Source organism: Chionomys nivalis, chromosome 16 (assembly GCF_950005125.1).
Source record: "Chionomys nivalis chromosome 16, mChiNiv1.1, whole genome shotgun sequence".
In the NCBI taxonomy this organism is placed as follows: Eukaryota; Metazoa; Chordata; class Mammalia; order Rodentia; family Cricetidae; genus Chionomys; species Chionomys nivalis.
Window position 1 is genome coordinate 62,359,698 of NC_080101.1, and position 12,186 is coordinate 62,371,883.

At 38.3% G+C, this 12,186-nt stretch overlaps 1 pseudogene; it reads right to left on the minus strand.

Annotated features, from left to right (window-relative positions):
- Positions 1 to 1,307: 1,307 nt before the first annotated feature.
- LOC130888005 (pescadillo homolog) lies at positions 1,308 to 3,382 on the minus strand (annotated as a pseudogene).
- Positions 3,383 to 12,186: the final 8,804 nt, after the last annotated feature.

Consider the following 12,186-nt stretch of genomic DNA (forward strand, 5'->3'; position numbering starts at 1 on the left):
TTTGTCTAGATGATAGTGTCTAACCATCTTATGATGCATTTAGGAAGATTCTTCCAGACAAGCGTCCTTAGTTATATACCCTACTGTTTCAGAATTTAAAGAAATAAATCTCTGTTCTTTGCCCTTTGTACACTGTGCAGCATTTTGTTAAGATAACAGAAAGCAATTGAAGGCATCAAACAAAGCCTGAGTAGCTACACAGTCAAAGACCTTTAGATATATTAATTTATTACAAATGTGATACCCTTGGATACTGACTGTGGGGCCTAGCACATGCTAGGCCAGTGATCAACCACTGATGCACATCTCCAGCTCTTACCATTATAACTTACCTAAGAAGTGGACGGTGAATTAGAGTTTAATGATACTTTAAGTATATGCAAATAAAGAGCTAAAGAAACAAGTACATTATTAGTTTATATTCATAAAGCACATGGATAAAGCTTTAGGCTATTTATCAAACTTTATCTAACACTCATAAATTTTAAAACTTAATTCCCAAAAGGCATAATACATTAAAGCAAGCAAAATCTTACCATTTATGACAAAAAAGTGCCATTGAGTCCTCATGCTTTCTTAAAACATATTTTGTGTGTACACCTATGCATATTAAAAGCACTTTGAAAGAACAAATGAAGCAGGAATTATATAGATTTAGTTGAAGAAATGTATGCATAAATGTAGGAAAATGTTGAAATTTAATGGCATTTTGAAATGTATTGTACCATGTAGTCCATAGATAAAGAAAGTAATAAAAAATGTAGAATCAGTACATAAATATATTTAAGTAGTCTATTTTATCACTTATTAGTAATATACACTCATGAACAAGTACAATTATGAAGAAAGAGGTGCCTGTGTCAAGAGAAATGCTAACAAATGTAAAGAATAACATGATGCCTGTATAAAATTAGCTGGGAGCATTGTGAATGACTTTGTCTTGCTACTTCTGTGAGATCGTTTTCTATTAACATTAACACCATGTGACAATGATATTCCTTCAATTCACAAGTTTGTCCTGCCTATTGATTGAGAAAGGTGAACTGCTATTCTTGCATATAGAGCATAATCAATATATGTAGTTATGTGATAATTACTATCAATAGCTTTCTGGTCCACTACTAATTTTTAATTAAATTTTGGGGGAGGCATTGTTACTGATGGGCTTCATTCTTAAACAACACTGTTCATGTGTTAATTTTGTAATAATTTTTTCTATTAAAATGTGTCTGTTGTTTGATTTTTTTATTGTTACTAACTTTACAAATACAAATTTATTGTATTTCCTCTTTTTTTTTTATGGCTGCAAAAGTTCAGCCATTTAATAACAAGAGCTCCCCACTCTTATTCCACAACAGCACCCTGAAAATTATGGGCACAGCTGTGTAGGAGGCTGTGGAAAGCCAAACACAATGAGGATATCAGTCAGACTCCTGGAGGAAGAACTGGGCTTTGTCCAGACACCGGCACGAACTTCATGGAGGCTAGGACTGGCCACACACGACCGGAGTATGAGGGTGCTGGGCTGGTGCTCAGGTGTGTGTGCATCCCACTAGCTTCTGCCATGTCCAGCTCCCAGGGAGGAACGGCTGGAGCTCACACAGGCCTTGTCCTCTTGGCCTTTTTCTCAGACCTCACAGCATCATCATGGGCTTTCCTTTTCTCCGCCAGCTTGTTGGCCTCTCGGATTTTGCGCCGTTTGCCAAACATGATCTTTTGGTAGAGGTACTTCTCCCGCTTTTTCACCATCATGATCGCCAGGCACTTGGCCTCACTTTCCTACTCCTGGGCCAGTCGCTGTTTGTCTTCCAGTTTCACGGTGCCGGCCACAACCTGGGGCTTCTTCCCTTCCAGACGCTGCTGCTCCAAGGCTGATAGGTGCGCCTCCTCCTCCTTCTCTGAATCAGCTTCCTCCTCCTCATTTTCCCCCGCATCACCATCACCTTCATTGTCATCATCTTCATTGTCCTCACCCTCCTCTTCCTCTTTCAAGTCTCCTGGGTCTTCTCCCCGCTGCAGAGCCAGCAGCTTCAGCTTCTCAGGGGGAATGTAATCTCCTTCCTTCTCAGACACGAAGGGTGAAAGCTGTGGTGGCAGCTGAACCCCAGGGAAGTACTCTGCCACAGGGAGGAGGAGCCGGGCATTCACACAGTCAAACACTCACTGGGGCTGTACGTAGTATCTGCCAATGATGGGGGTTTGCTGCCCAGGCCGATCAACAATCTGGTGGGTGATGCAGGAGTCTGTGATGTCATAGGTGGCTCCAATGCACAAAGACTTGTCCCAGGATACATCCCCACCAAAACTCCTGATGATGAAGGCCAAGGCTTCACGGGGCACCTCTCGGTTCAGGAAGAACTTTAGGCCCTCAAAGAGTTTCTTGTGCTTTTCCTGTGCCTCCAGCTCTTTCCTGCGACCTTCCTCCTGTGCTATCTCCCCATCAATAGGAAACTCATCGGCCTCAGCCTCCTCTGTAGTAGGCACCACCACTCGGGCCAGGCTGGCACTGAGGGCTGCTAGTTTCTCCATAGAGCTCTCGGAGTCCAGAGCATATGTGTCCTCGCTGACCTTTGTCTCTGCCTGGGCCTGACCTTCAAGCTTGGGTGGGTAGTGAAGGTTGAGTGACTGGTAGAGGCGGAAGTTGACAAAGCCCAGGAGAGTGGTGTAGAACTCAGTGAAGGTGGCCATGACCCTGTAGTCCACGTCTGTAGGATGATCATGGGAGAAAGCATAGGGTGCAATCCATACGATGGGTTGGCCCAGCACCTCAGCCTGATAGTAAATGCCTTTGATGGACAGGAAGACCTTGCGCAGGGCTCGGGCAGCAATGACGTAGTGCAGGAACTCCACAGTGAGTCGGCGACACAGTTGAATGGTCTGCACATGGCTCTTCCCTGTCCGTGGGAAGGTGGAGAAGAGGAAGCACATTGACAGGGCATCATCAAGGTCCCTCAGAGCATCGATAAAAGTGGGGTACGCTCCTTGACAATGTGGTCAAGTTTGTAGTTGGGTTTGTTGTCCTTCAGGCGCTCCACAGCATTCCACTCGCTCTTCTCATAGGCTTTGCGCAGCTTCCGAACAAACACCTTGTACTCTCGGAACTTGTTGACGATGGGCTCATGGAGGAGGAATTTAATATCTTTGATGAGGTAAAATGTTCGGCCTGCTGTGGAGCCCTTGTTTACTTTCTTCTCATGCTTGGGCTCATGGGGATAAATGCCTTTCAGGATGCACAGCCGCCTGAAATCAGGCAGGCTCAGCTGCAGCTTCTTCCGGGCTTTATTTCGGGTGATATAGTTGGTGGCAGAGCCTCGTTCATACTTCTTCTTCTCCAGACCTCCCATAGCTCCACGTTGAGAGACCCCCGAAAGCCGCGCGCACAGGCAGCCTATTTCCTCTTATATTAGTACAACCCATATAAAATTTATGATTTGTCAATAATTATCCCCAGTTAATGAGAATATTTGACAGCATCTAATGTAATTAATTCAGCCTAAAAAAATCCATTAAACATACAATCCTAGATTTTGATAAAACATGTTTAAAGTTAACTATGAAGAAAATAATAAACTTAATATATCTCCAGGAAATGAGGATCTAGGTTAGGTAAATGTTAAAACTTCTAAGACCTGATGAAGGGATTTGTATAATATATAGTTAGGTAAGCTATTTTAAGAGGCCAAAGAGATGACTCAGTGGTCAAGAACACTGCTTGCTTTTCCATAGGTCCTGAGTTCAATTTCTAGCAACCATATGGTAGCTCACAATAATTTATAGTACGATCTGATGCTCTATTCTGGCATAAAGCCATTCATGTAGATAGAACATGCATATACATAAAATAAATACATATATCTTTAAGTATATTTAATTTAATATTTACATAATGATATGTGATTTTTTGAGAAAGAAATTAAAGGGGTTAAACTTGAAACATGAAATAATTATCTACAATTAATGCCTTGTGAGATGTGTAAAACTTAGATATTTCTATGGCATTTATGTGTTCAAAATATATAAATTAGTTCATATGAGTATGTCTCTTATATTTCCTACTTATTTTATTCTATGACCAAAAACAACTGCAGGAAAATTTCTGAACACTTCAATAAAAGTTTCCTTTTCTTTTTTTTATGAGATTGTAATAAAACTGAACAATTTCCTCCTTTCTTTTCTCAAATACACCTATGCATCTCTTATTTTTATCAAATTTATGGCTTCTTTTGTCACTAGTTGTCATTGACCACACACACACACACACATGCACACACTCCTAACACATAAGTACAACCTGCTCAGTTTGTATAATCTTATTTGTCTGAATTTTTTCAATACTGATCAGTTGGTGTTGGATAATCAATTGGTGTGCTGTTGTGCTCTTTGCTGAGGAAGATTATTGCATTTTCTTTTCTTAACACTTGTATTTGACTTTTTCACTTGAGATTATTGATTAACTAACAATACTGTAACCATTCAGTGAGAAACACATTGATAGACACAGGTCAAATTTAACATGATATAATTTTATTAGACACACAGATTATTTACTTTATATCATCTCTCTAAAGTGAAAAGTATAGTTCTCAAACCCCAGAGACACTTGCTATTATATTTTAAAGTCTAATAAAAGTCTTAAAATTATTTTTAAAAAAGTTTAACAAAGAAGTCCATTAAGAAATCAAGGAGGTGGAAATTTTTTCAATAAAAAAATAAATAAAAAAAAAGACTTGTGTAGAGTTAAAGTTGTTTGTGCTTTCACCCAAGCAATTTTTCATGCTTTTTGTTGTTGTCCTTGTTCAGGTCACTCTTGTTTTCACATTCATTAATAACTGTAATCCTCTACTCACACATTGAAAACTTTTCCTTACAACATATGGAGATCATGTCAGTAAACCACAACCAATCAAAATGCAGAGTTATGGTATTCATTCCCAAAAAATAATCTATAAAACAACTCCCATACATCAGGCTCAGGGATCATAAAAGAATAGTGGAAGACCCATAGGGTCAGAAATCTCATAAAACATTAAACTGAAAATGACAATATATACACAGAGATTTTGATGCCGACCTTTGCTTGCCCTTCGTTCTCTGTGTATGCTGCTTCAATATCTGTGAGTTCATATGAGCTTTGAATATACTGATTTAGAGGTCCCTGTTTTCTCAGTCTCCTTTATTCCTTCTGGCTCTTATACTCTTTCTTCATTCTCTTCCATGGGATCACTAAGCAGTGAGGAAAAAGATTTGAAGTAGGCATCCCATTTAGGCTGCAAGGTCTCTTACTCTCTGCTTAATGTCTGTCTGTGGGTCTGTTTGAGTATGCTTCTCTGACGATGACTGAGCCAGGTTCTGATCTATGATTAACAGAATGTCTTTAGAAATCATTTTATTGCTATGTTTTCAGTCTTGGTTGATTGTTTTGTTTTTAGAGCAGTATTTCTTGATTTTACTCTAGGTCCCTGATATCTAGTTTTTGGTTCTTTGTCATTCAAACTCTACCATACATAGGTTCCAGCTCAAAGAGAGGATCTTAACTCCAAACACTTATTGATTGGTGACTTCCACAAGCATTGTGCTATCGCTATACTAGCTTATCTTGGAGACATGAAATCATTTGCAGACGAAAAAAAAAAAACTGTGGCTGGGTTGCTGTTCATGTTTCTCTTTGGTAGAATGAAGAATGCTTTCCTGTACCAAAGATGCTAGAAAATATGAGTAAAAACTCTATGTAGGCATGATCTTGACTTCTTCATGTTCAATGAAATGTGTAGGTGCTGTCTTTAGCAATGGGAACTTGCTATCAGTTTGTGAAGAGTAACCTACAGTCTTGGAAACAGCCTGAGTTCTTGAGGGATTCCCATTGAACACCTTTGTCCAACAATTCATTTAGATATCATCTAATCCCAGGACTAGAAACTTTATTTAGTAATAAAAAGCAGCCTGTTATGGTTCTGTCTCCCTAGTTAGCCAGTGAATTTAGCATTCTTATCTGTGTATGAATGCTAAATTTACTGAATATATATATTTATATATATATATAAAGTTACTACACTATTAGTTTTCCATATCACTTCTCAAATAGACCTTAATTTTAGCTGTCTTATCATATTGTATTCCCTCACTCTTTTCCATTTCCTCTCTTTTACCCTAATTGACTCTTTTATTTTAGTTTCTCCCGTTAGCTTATACCTATTCTATTTCGCTTTTAAAATGAAATCTACCTGTATCCCCTAGTTCCTCATTCTGTACCTAACCTCTATTTTTTATGAATTGTTGTTTTGTAATCCTTAATTTAACAGCCAATTTTCACACATAAATTAATACATATCATATTTGTTTTTCTGTGTCTGTTTCTTCCCCTAGGATGAATTTTTTCCAGTTTCCTCCATTTACATAAAAATTTCATGAGGTTATTTTTTTTAAATGACAGAGTAATAATCCATTGTGTAAATGTACCACATTTTCTTTATTCATTTTTTTTTTTTTTTTTGGTTAAGGGACATCTAGGTAGTTTCAAATTTCTGGCAATTGTGAGTAGAGAATCAGCAAGCATCATTGAGCAAGTCTCTCTGAGGTAAGAGGAAGCATCTTTTGGGTATGTATCCATGATTGGTACAAATAATTCTTGAGGTAGATATATTCCCATCTTCCTGAGGACTGCCATATTGATTTTCATATTGACTGTACAAGTTTTTCTCCTACTATAAATTAATGAGTGTTCCCTTAACTCCAAATCTTTACAAGCATGAGCTGTCACTTGTCTTATTGCTCTTGGTTATTCTGACAGGTTTAAGAACTCAGAGTAGTTTTTGATTTGTAGTTTTCCGATGGATAAGGATGCTGAACATTTTTTGTTTGTTTCTCAGCCACTTGATCATCTTTTTACTGGTAATTATATGACACCTTATTTTATAACAGAGACAAATGATGCCTTCTATATGACAAAGTATATTTCTTAATCCTGTTAATGAAAGGTGTTTTCCTCCTGTAAAAGTTAGGAGCTTGGGGGAATGGGATGGTTGGGATAAAGAAAGGGTGGATATGGGAGCAGAGAAGTATATATCCTAATTAAGGGAGCCATCTTAGGGTTGGCAAGAGACTTGACTCTAGAGGGGCTCACAGATGTCCAAGGAGATGTCCCCAGTTAGTTCCTTGGGCAACTGAGGAGAGGAAACCTGAAATGGCCCTATCCTATAGCCATAATGATGAATATCTTGCATATCACCATAGAACCTTCATCTGGTAATAGATGGAGATAGAGACAGAGACCCACATTGGTGCACCGAACTGAGCTCCCAAGGTCCAAATGAGGAGCAGAAGGAAGGAGAACATGAGCAAGGAAGTCAGGACCACGAGGGGTGGACCCACCCACTAAGACAGTGGGGCTGATCTATTGGGAGCTCACCAAGGCCAGCTGGACTGGGACTGAATAAGCATGGGATATAACCAGACTCTCTGAACATGGCGGACAATTAGGGCTGATGAGAAGCCAAGGACAATAGCACTGGGTTTTGATCTTACTGCATGTACTGGCTTTGTGGGAGCCTAGCCTGTTTGGATGCTCGTCTTCCTTGACTTGGATGGAGGGGGGAGGACCTTGAACTTCCCACAGAGCAGGGAACCCTGACTGCTCTTCAGACTGGAGAGGGAGGGGGGAAGGAGTGAGGGGAGGGGGAGAGGAATGGGGGGAGGGGAGGGAGTGGGAGGACGGGGAGGGAAATGGGAGGCGGGGAGGAGGCGTAAATTTTTTCAATAAAAAAAATAAATAAAAAGATAAAGTTATATTCTTTAATAAAATGTATTTTAACCTAAAAAAAGTTACAGCATCCCCAGTACAAGATTTTATTCTCTTTCTCAGGTATATTTTAGTACAACAAAAGTGTGAATATGAAAATATAACAGTAGGTAAGTTTAGTATACACTTTTGCTCCTAAAATCATAACACCATCACCACAGTTTATATGAATCACTTTCCTGTTATCAAACTTGTCAAAGGTACCTACTGATTTGTTCCCAGGTTTGAAGTTCCTGGGATCTCATGAAAATGATGAAAATGAAGCTGTTTTGCGTGCACTTACACTTATTTTATGTGATCTCTGTGATTCTTTTATTGTCGGGGGGAGCAGATTTCAAGACATGGTTTCTCTGCAGCTTTGGAGCCTGTCCGAAAACTTGCTCTGTAGACCAGACTGCCTCAAACTAACAGAGACCCATCTGCCTCTGCCTCTCAAGTGCTGTGATTTAAAGACTGTGTCACCATTGCCTGACATCTCTGTGATTCTTTCTGTCTCTGTATCTGTCTCTGTCTCTTTCTGTTTCTCTCTCTCTTTCTCTCTCTCTCTCTCCTTCTTACTTTCTCTTTCTGAATGGATTACAGGTAGACTAGGCTGCTCTTTTTCTATTCCTAAGTCGTTTTCCTTACATTCTTATTACTGTGGTTTGAAATGATTGCTAGTGTTTGCTAGGGCACTACATTCTGGGACATTTTTCAGTGAAAATTATTTTTTTAGATTATTCTTTTCTGCTTTGAATATTAATATTCAGTTTGTATTGCTGCATTATCTTGATAGATAACATACATAAGAATTTACTACTAATTTGTTTTTATACTGGGCTTACTGATATGGTTTAGTCATAATAAAGAAAGCTGTACTAGCTATTAATAAGTAACTTTTTGGATGATCAAGTTTTCCTTGATCTTGAAGAAATATTTAGGAGTAGAACTCTCAAGTTATGTGATAACCATATATTCAGTTTTCTAAGAAGTTTATAAAACAAATGGAAAGTGCCTATAATTTGCAAAAAGAAAAACTTCATAATAAATAAATATGAAAAGGTAACTTAAAAATCACTGTTTTTCAACCACCAAAATTATCATATTTCCTATAGTTGTACAAATAGATGTTTTAATCCTTAAGTTTTTTTTATGGAAAACATAGTAATATGTCCCTAACAACATACAAGTTTTCTTCCTTTTAAATACATCAGAAGTAACAGATGTATTTATTACTTTTACATGCTGTGTTCTCAAGGCTCATAATAGAGACGTGCAGATGATAGAGAAACTGATGGGAGAGAAAATACTGCAGACAGTGCCTGTACAGAATTGCTTCCAAAATATCTACCTAGAATCTTATTTATGAGCATATAGAAGATTGACATATTCTACAAGACACATTACATAAATTCTTCAAAGTTTTGTGATAGGGAGTGATTGATGACAAAGAGTACAGAAATGGTAAAAAGACTTCCACAGTGTACAGTAAGACAAAGTTGGCGATATCAATGTGTCATCAGTGAAAAAAAAAAGCTACCAAAAACACTTTTTTTAGAGTAAAAGAAACTTTCATCTGAGCTAAATATGAATGAGCATGTGTCACAAAAACAGACTGAGTTACCACAAATGACATGTTCCAAAGTATACTCAACAACATGAACTTTTTTAAAATTTATTTCTTTTATTATTTCAAAAAGGAAAACAACCTATTTTTTTAATTATACAAACCTATCCAAGTTCTCCTTCCCTCCCATTCCTTCCACTTACCTCCCCCAAACCCATCCTCTCCTCAGAGAGGGTAAGGCACATTGCTTTGATGAAGGTCCAAGGCACTCCCTACTTTATCTAGGTTGAGCAAGGTATCCATCCTAAGAGAATAGATTCCTAAAACACCAGTACAAACAGGAGGGAAAATCCTGGTGTCACTGCCAGTAGCCCCTCAGTCTGCCCCAGCCATGCAACTGTCAATCACATTCAGAGGGACTAGTTTGGTCTTATGCTTGTTTCTTCCCAGTCCAGCTGGTCTTTGTCAATTCTCACTAACTCAGGTAGACTGTTCCAGTGGGTTTATTCATCATGGTCTTGACCAATTTGCTCATATTCTCATTCCTCCCACTCTTTAATTGGACTTTGGGAGTTCAATCCAGTGTTCCAAGCCTCTGTTTCCATCAGTTGCTGGATGAAGGTACTATGGTGATATTAGTCTGACTACAAGACAAGGCCAATTTGGACAAGCTCTCTTCTATTATTTAGGTTCTTAGCTGAGATCATCCTTGTGGATTCCTGGGAATTTCTCTAGAGCCATGTTCCTGCTAATCTCATAATGGCTCCCACAGTCAAGATATCTTTTTCCTTGCTCTCATCATTGTACTTCATCTTGACTATCCTGTTCCCTCAAGTTCTCCTTGTCCCTCTTAGTCTCCCCTCCCCTACCACTTCCAACCACTCTTCTCCCCTACCCTATGTTCCCAATTTTGAGAGGTGATCTTGTCTATTTTGACTTTCCAGTTGGATCTACATATGTTTTTCTGAGGGTTCACCTTATCACTTACCTTCTCCAGGATCATTAACAATAGGATCAATATCCTTTGTTTATAGCTAGTATCCACTTATGAGTGAATACATACCCTATTCATCTTTTTGAGTCTGTGTTACCTCACTCAAGATGGTATTTACTAGTGTTATCCATTTGCATCCAAAATACAACTTGTCATTTGTTTCCAGCTACTCTAATGTGTAAATGTGTCACACTTTTTTTCATTCTTCAGTTGAGGGGCATCTAGGTTTTTTCTAGGTTCTAGCTATTACAAATATGCTGCTATGAACATAGTTGAACAAATATCATTTTCTGATGTCCTCTTCAATTTCTTTCTTCAAAGACTTAATGTTCTTGTTGAAAAAAATTTTCACTTCTTTAATTAGTGTAACCCCAAGATATTTTATGTTATTTGTGGCTGTCGTCAAAGGCAATATTTCTTTGATTTCTTTCTCAGATTCTTTGCCATTTGTATATAGGGAAGCTACTGATTTTTTTGAGTTGATCTTGTATCCTGCCACATTACTGAAGGTATTCATCTTCTGTAGGAGTTCCCTAGTGGTGTTTTTGCGGTTACTTATATATACTATCATATCACATGCAAATAATGAAAGTTTGACTTCTTCCTTTCCATTAATCTCCTATTATTATCTTATTGCTAAAGCCAGAAGTTCAAGAACTATGCTGAATAGATATATAGAGAGTGGATGGCCATGTCTTCTTCCTGATTTTAGTGAAATTGCTCTGAGTTCCTCTCCATTTAATTTGATGTAGTCTGTCAGCCTGTTGTATATTGTTTTTATTATGTTTAGATATGTTCCTGGTATCCCTGAACTCTCCAAGAGCTTTATTATGAAGGAGTGTTGGAATTTGTCAAATGCTTTTTTTCAGCACCTAATGAGATGATCATATTTTTTTTCTTTCAGTTTTTTTATATGGTGAGTTATATTGATAGATTTTTGTATGTTGAACCATCCATGCATCTCTAGGATGAAGCAAACTTGATCATGGTAGATTTTCTTTGCTCTGTTTTTGCATTTGGTTTGCCAGTATTTTGTTGAGTATTTTTGTGTTGATGTTCATGAGTGCGATTGTGTTCTATGAAGAGCCACTTGTTGGTTCCCAGCTTCTCAGCTCTGAAATAATCACACAGAAACTGTATTAATTAAATCACTGCTTGGTCCATTAGCTCCAGCTTCTTATTGACTAACTCTTACATATAAATTTAACACATTTCTATTAATCTGTGCATCGCCACTTGTCTGTGGCTTACAGGCTAAAGTTTGGGCATCTGTCTCCAGCTGAGCTACATGGCTTCTACCTGACTCTGCTGTTCTTTCTGCTGCTGTTCTTTCTGCCAGCATACCATTTAGTTTTCCCCTTAAACCTAAGTTCTTCCCTATCAACAGGCCAAGGCAGTTTCTTTATTTATTAATGGTAATCACAGCATACAGAGGGAAAACCCACAACAAGATTGTTCTGTAATTCTCTTTCTTGGTATTTGTGTTGTTTTGCTATCAGGGTAACTGTAGCCTCATCAAAAGACATTGGCAATGTTCCTTCTGTTTCAATCATGTGGAACAATTTAAGGAATATAGGGATTAGCCCTTATTGGAATTTCTGGTAGAATTCTGCACTAAAACCATCCACCCCTGGGATTTTTTTGGTTTGGGAGGCTTTTGATCAAAGCATCTATTTCCTTGCAGTTTATAGGTCTATTTAAATTGTTCACCTGTGTTGAAATATGAGCGGCGGGGCTGCGTCCCCGGCACCCGGCCGCCCGCATGGCTTATGCCCCAAAATAATTACACAGAAACTGTATTCTTTTAAACACTGCCTGGCCCATTAGTTCCGGCCTCTTATTGGCTAGATC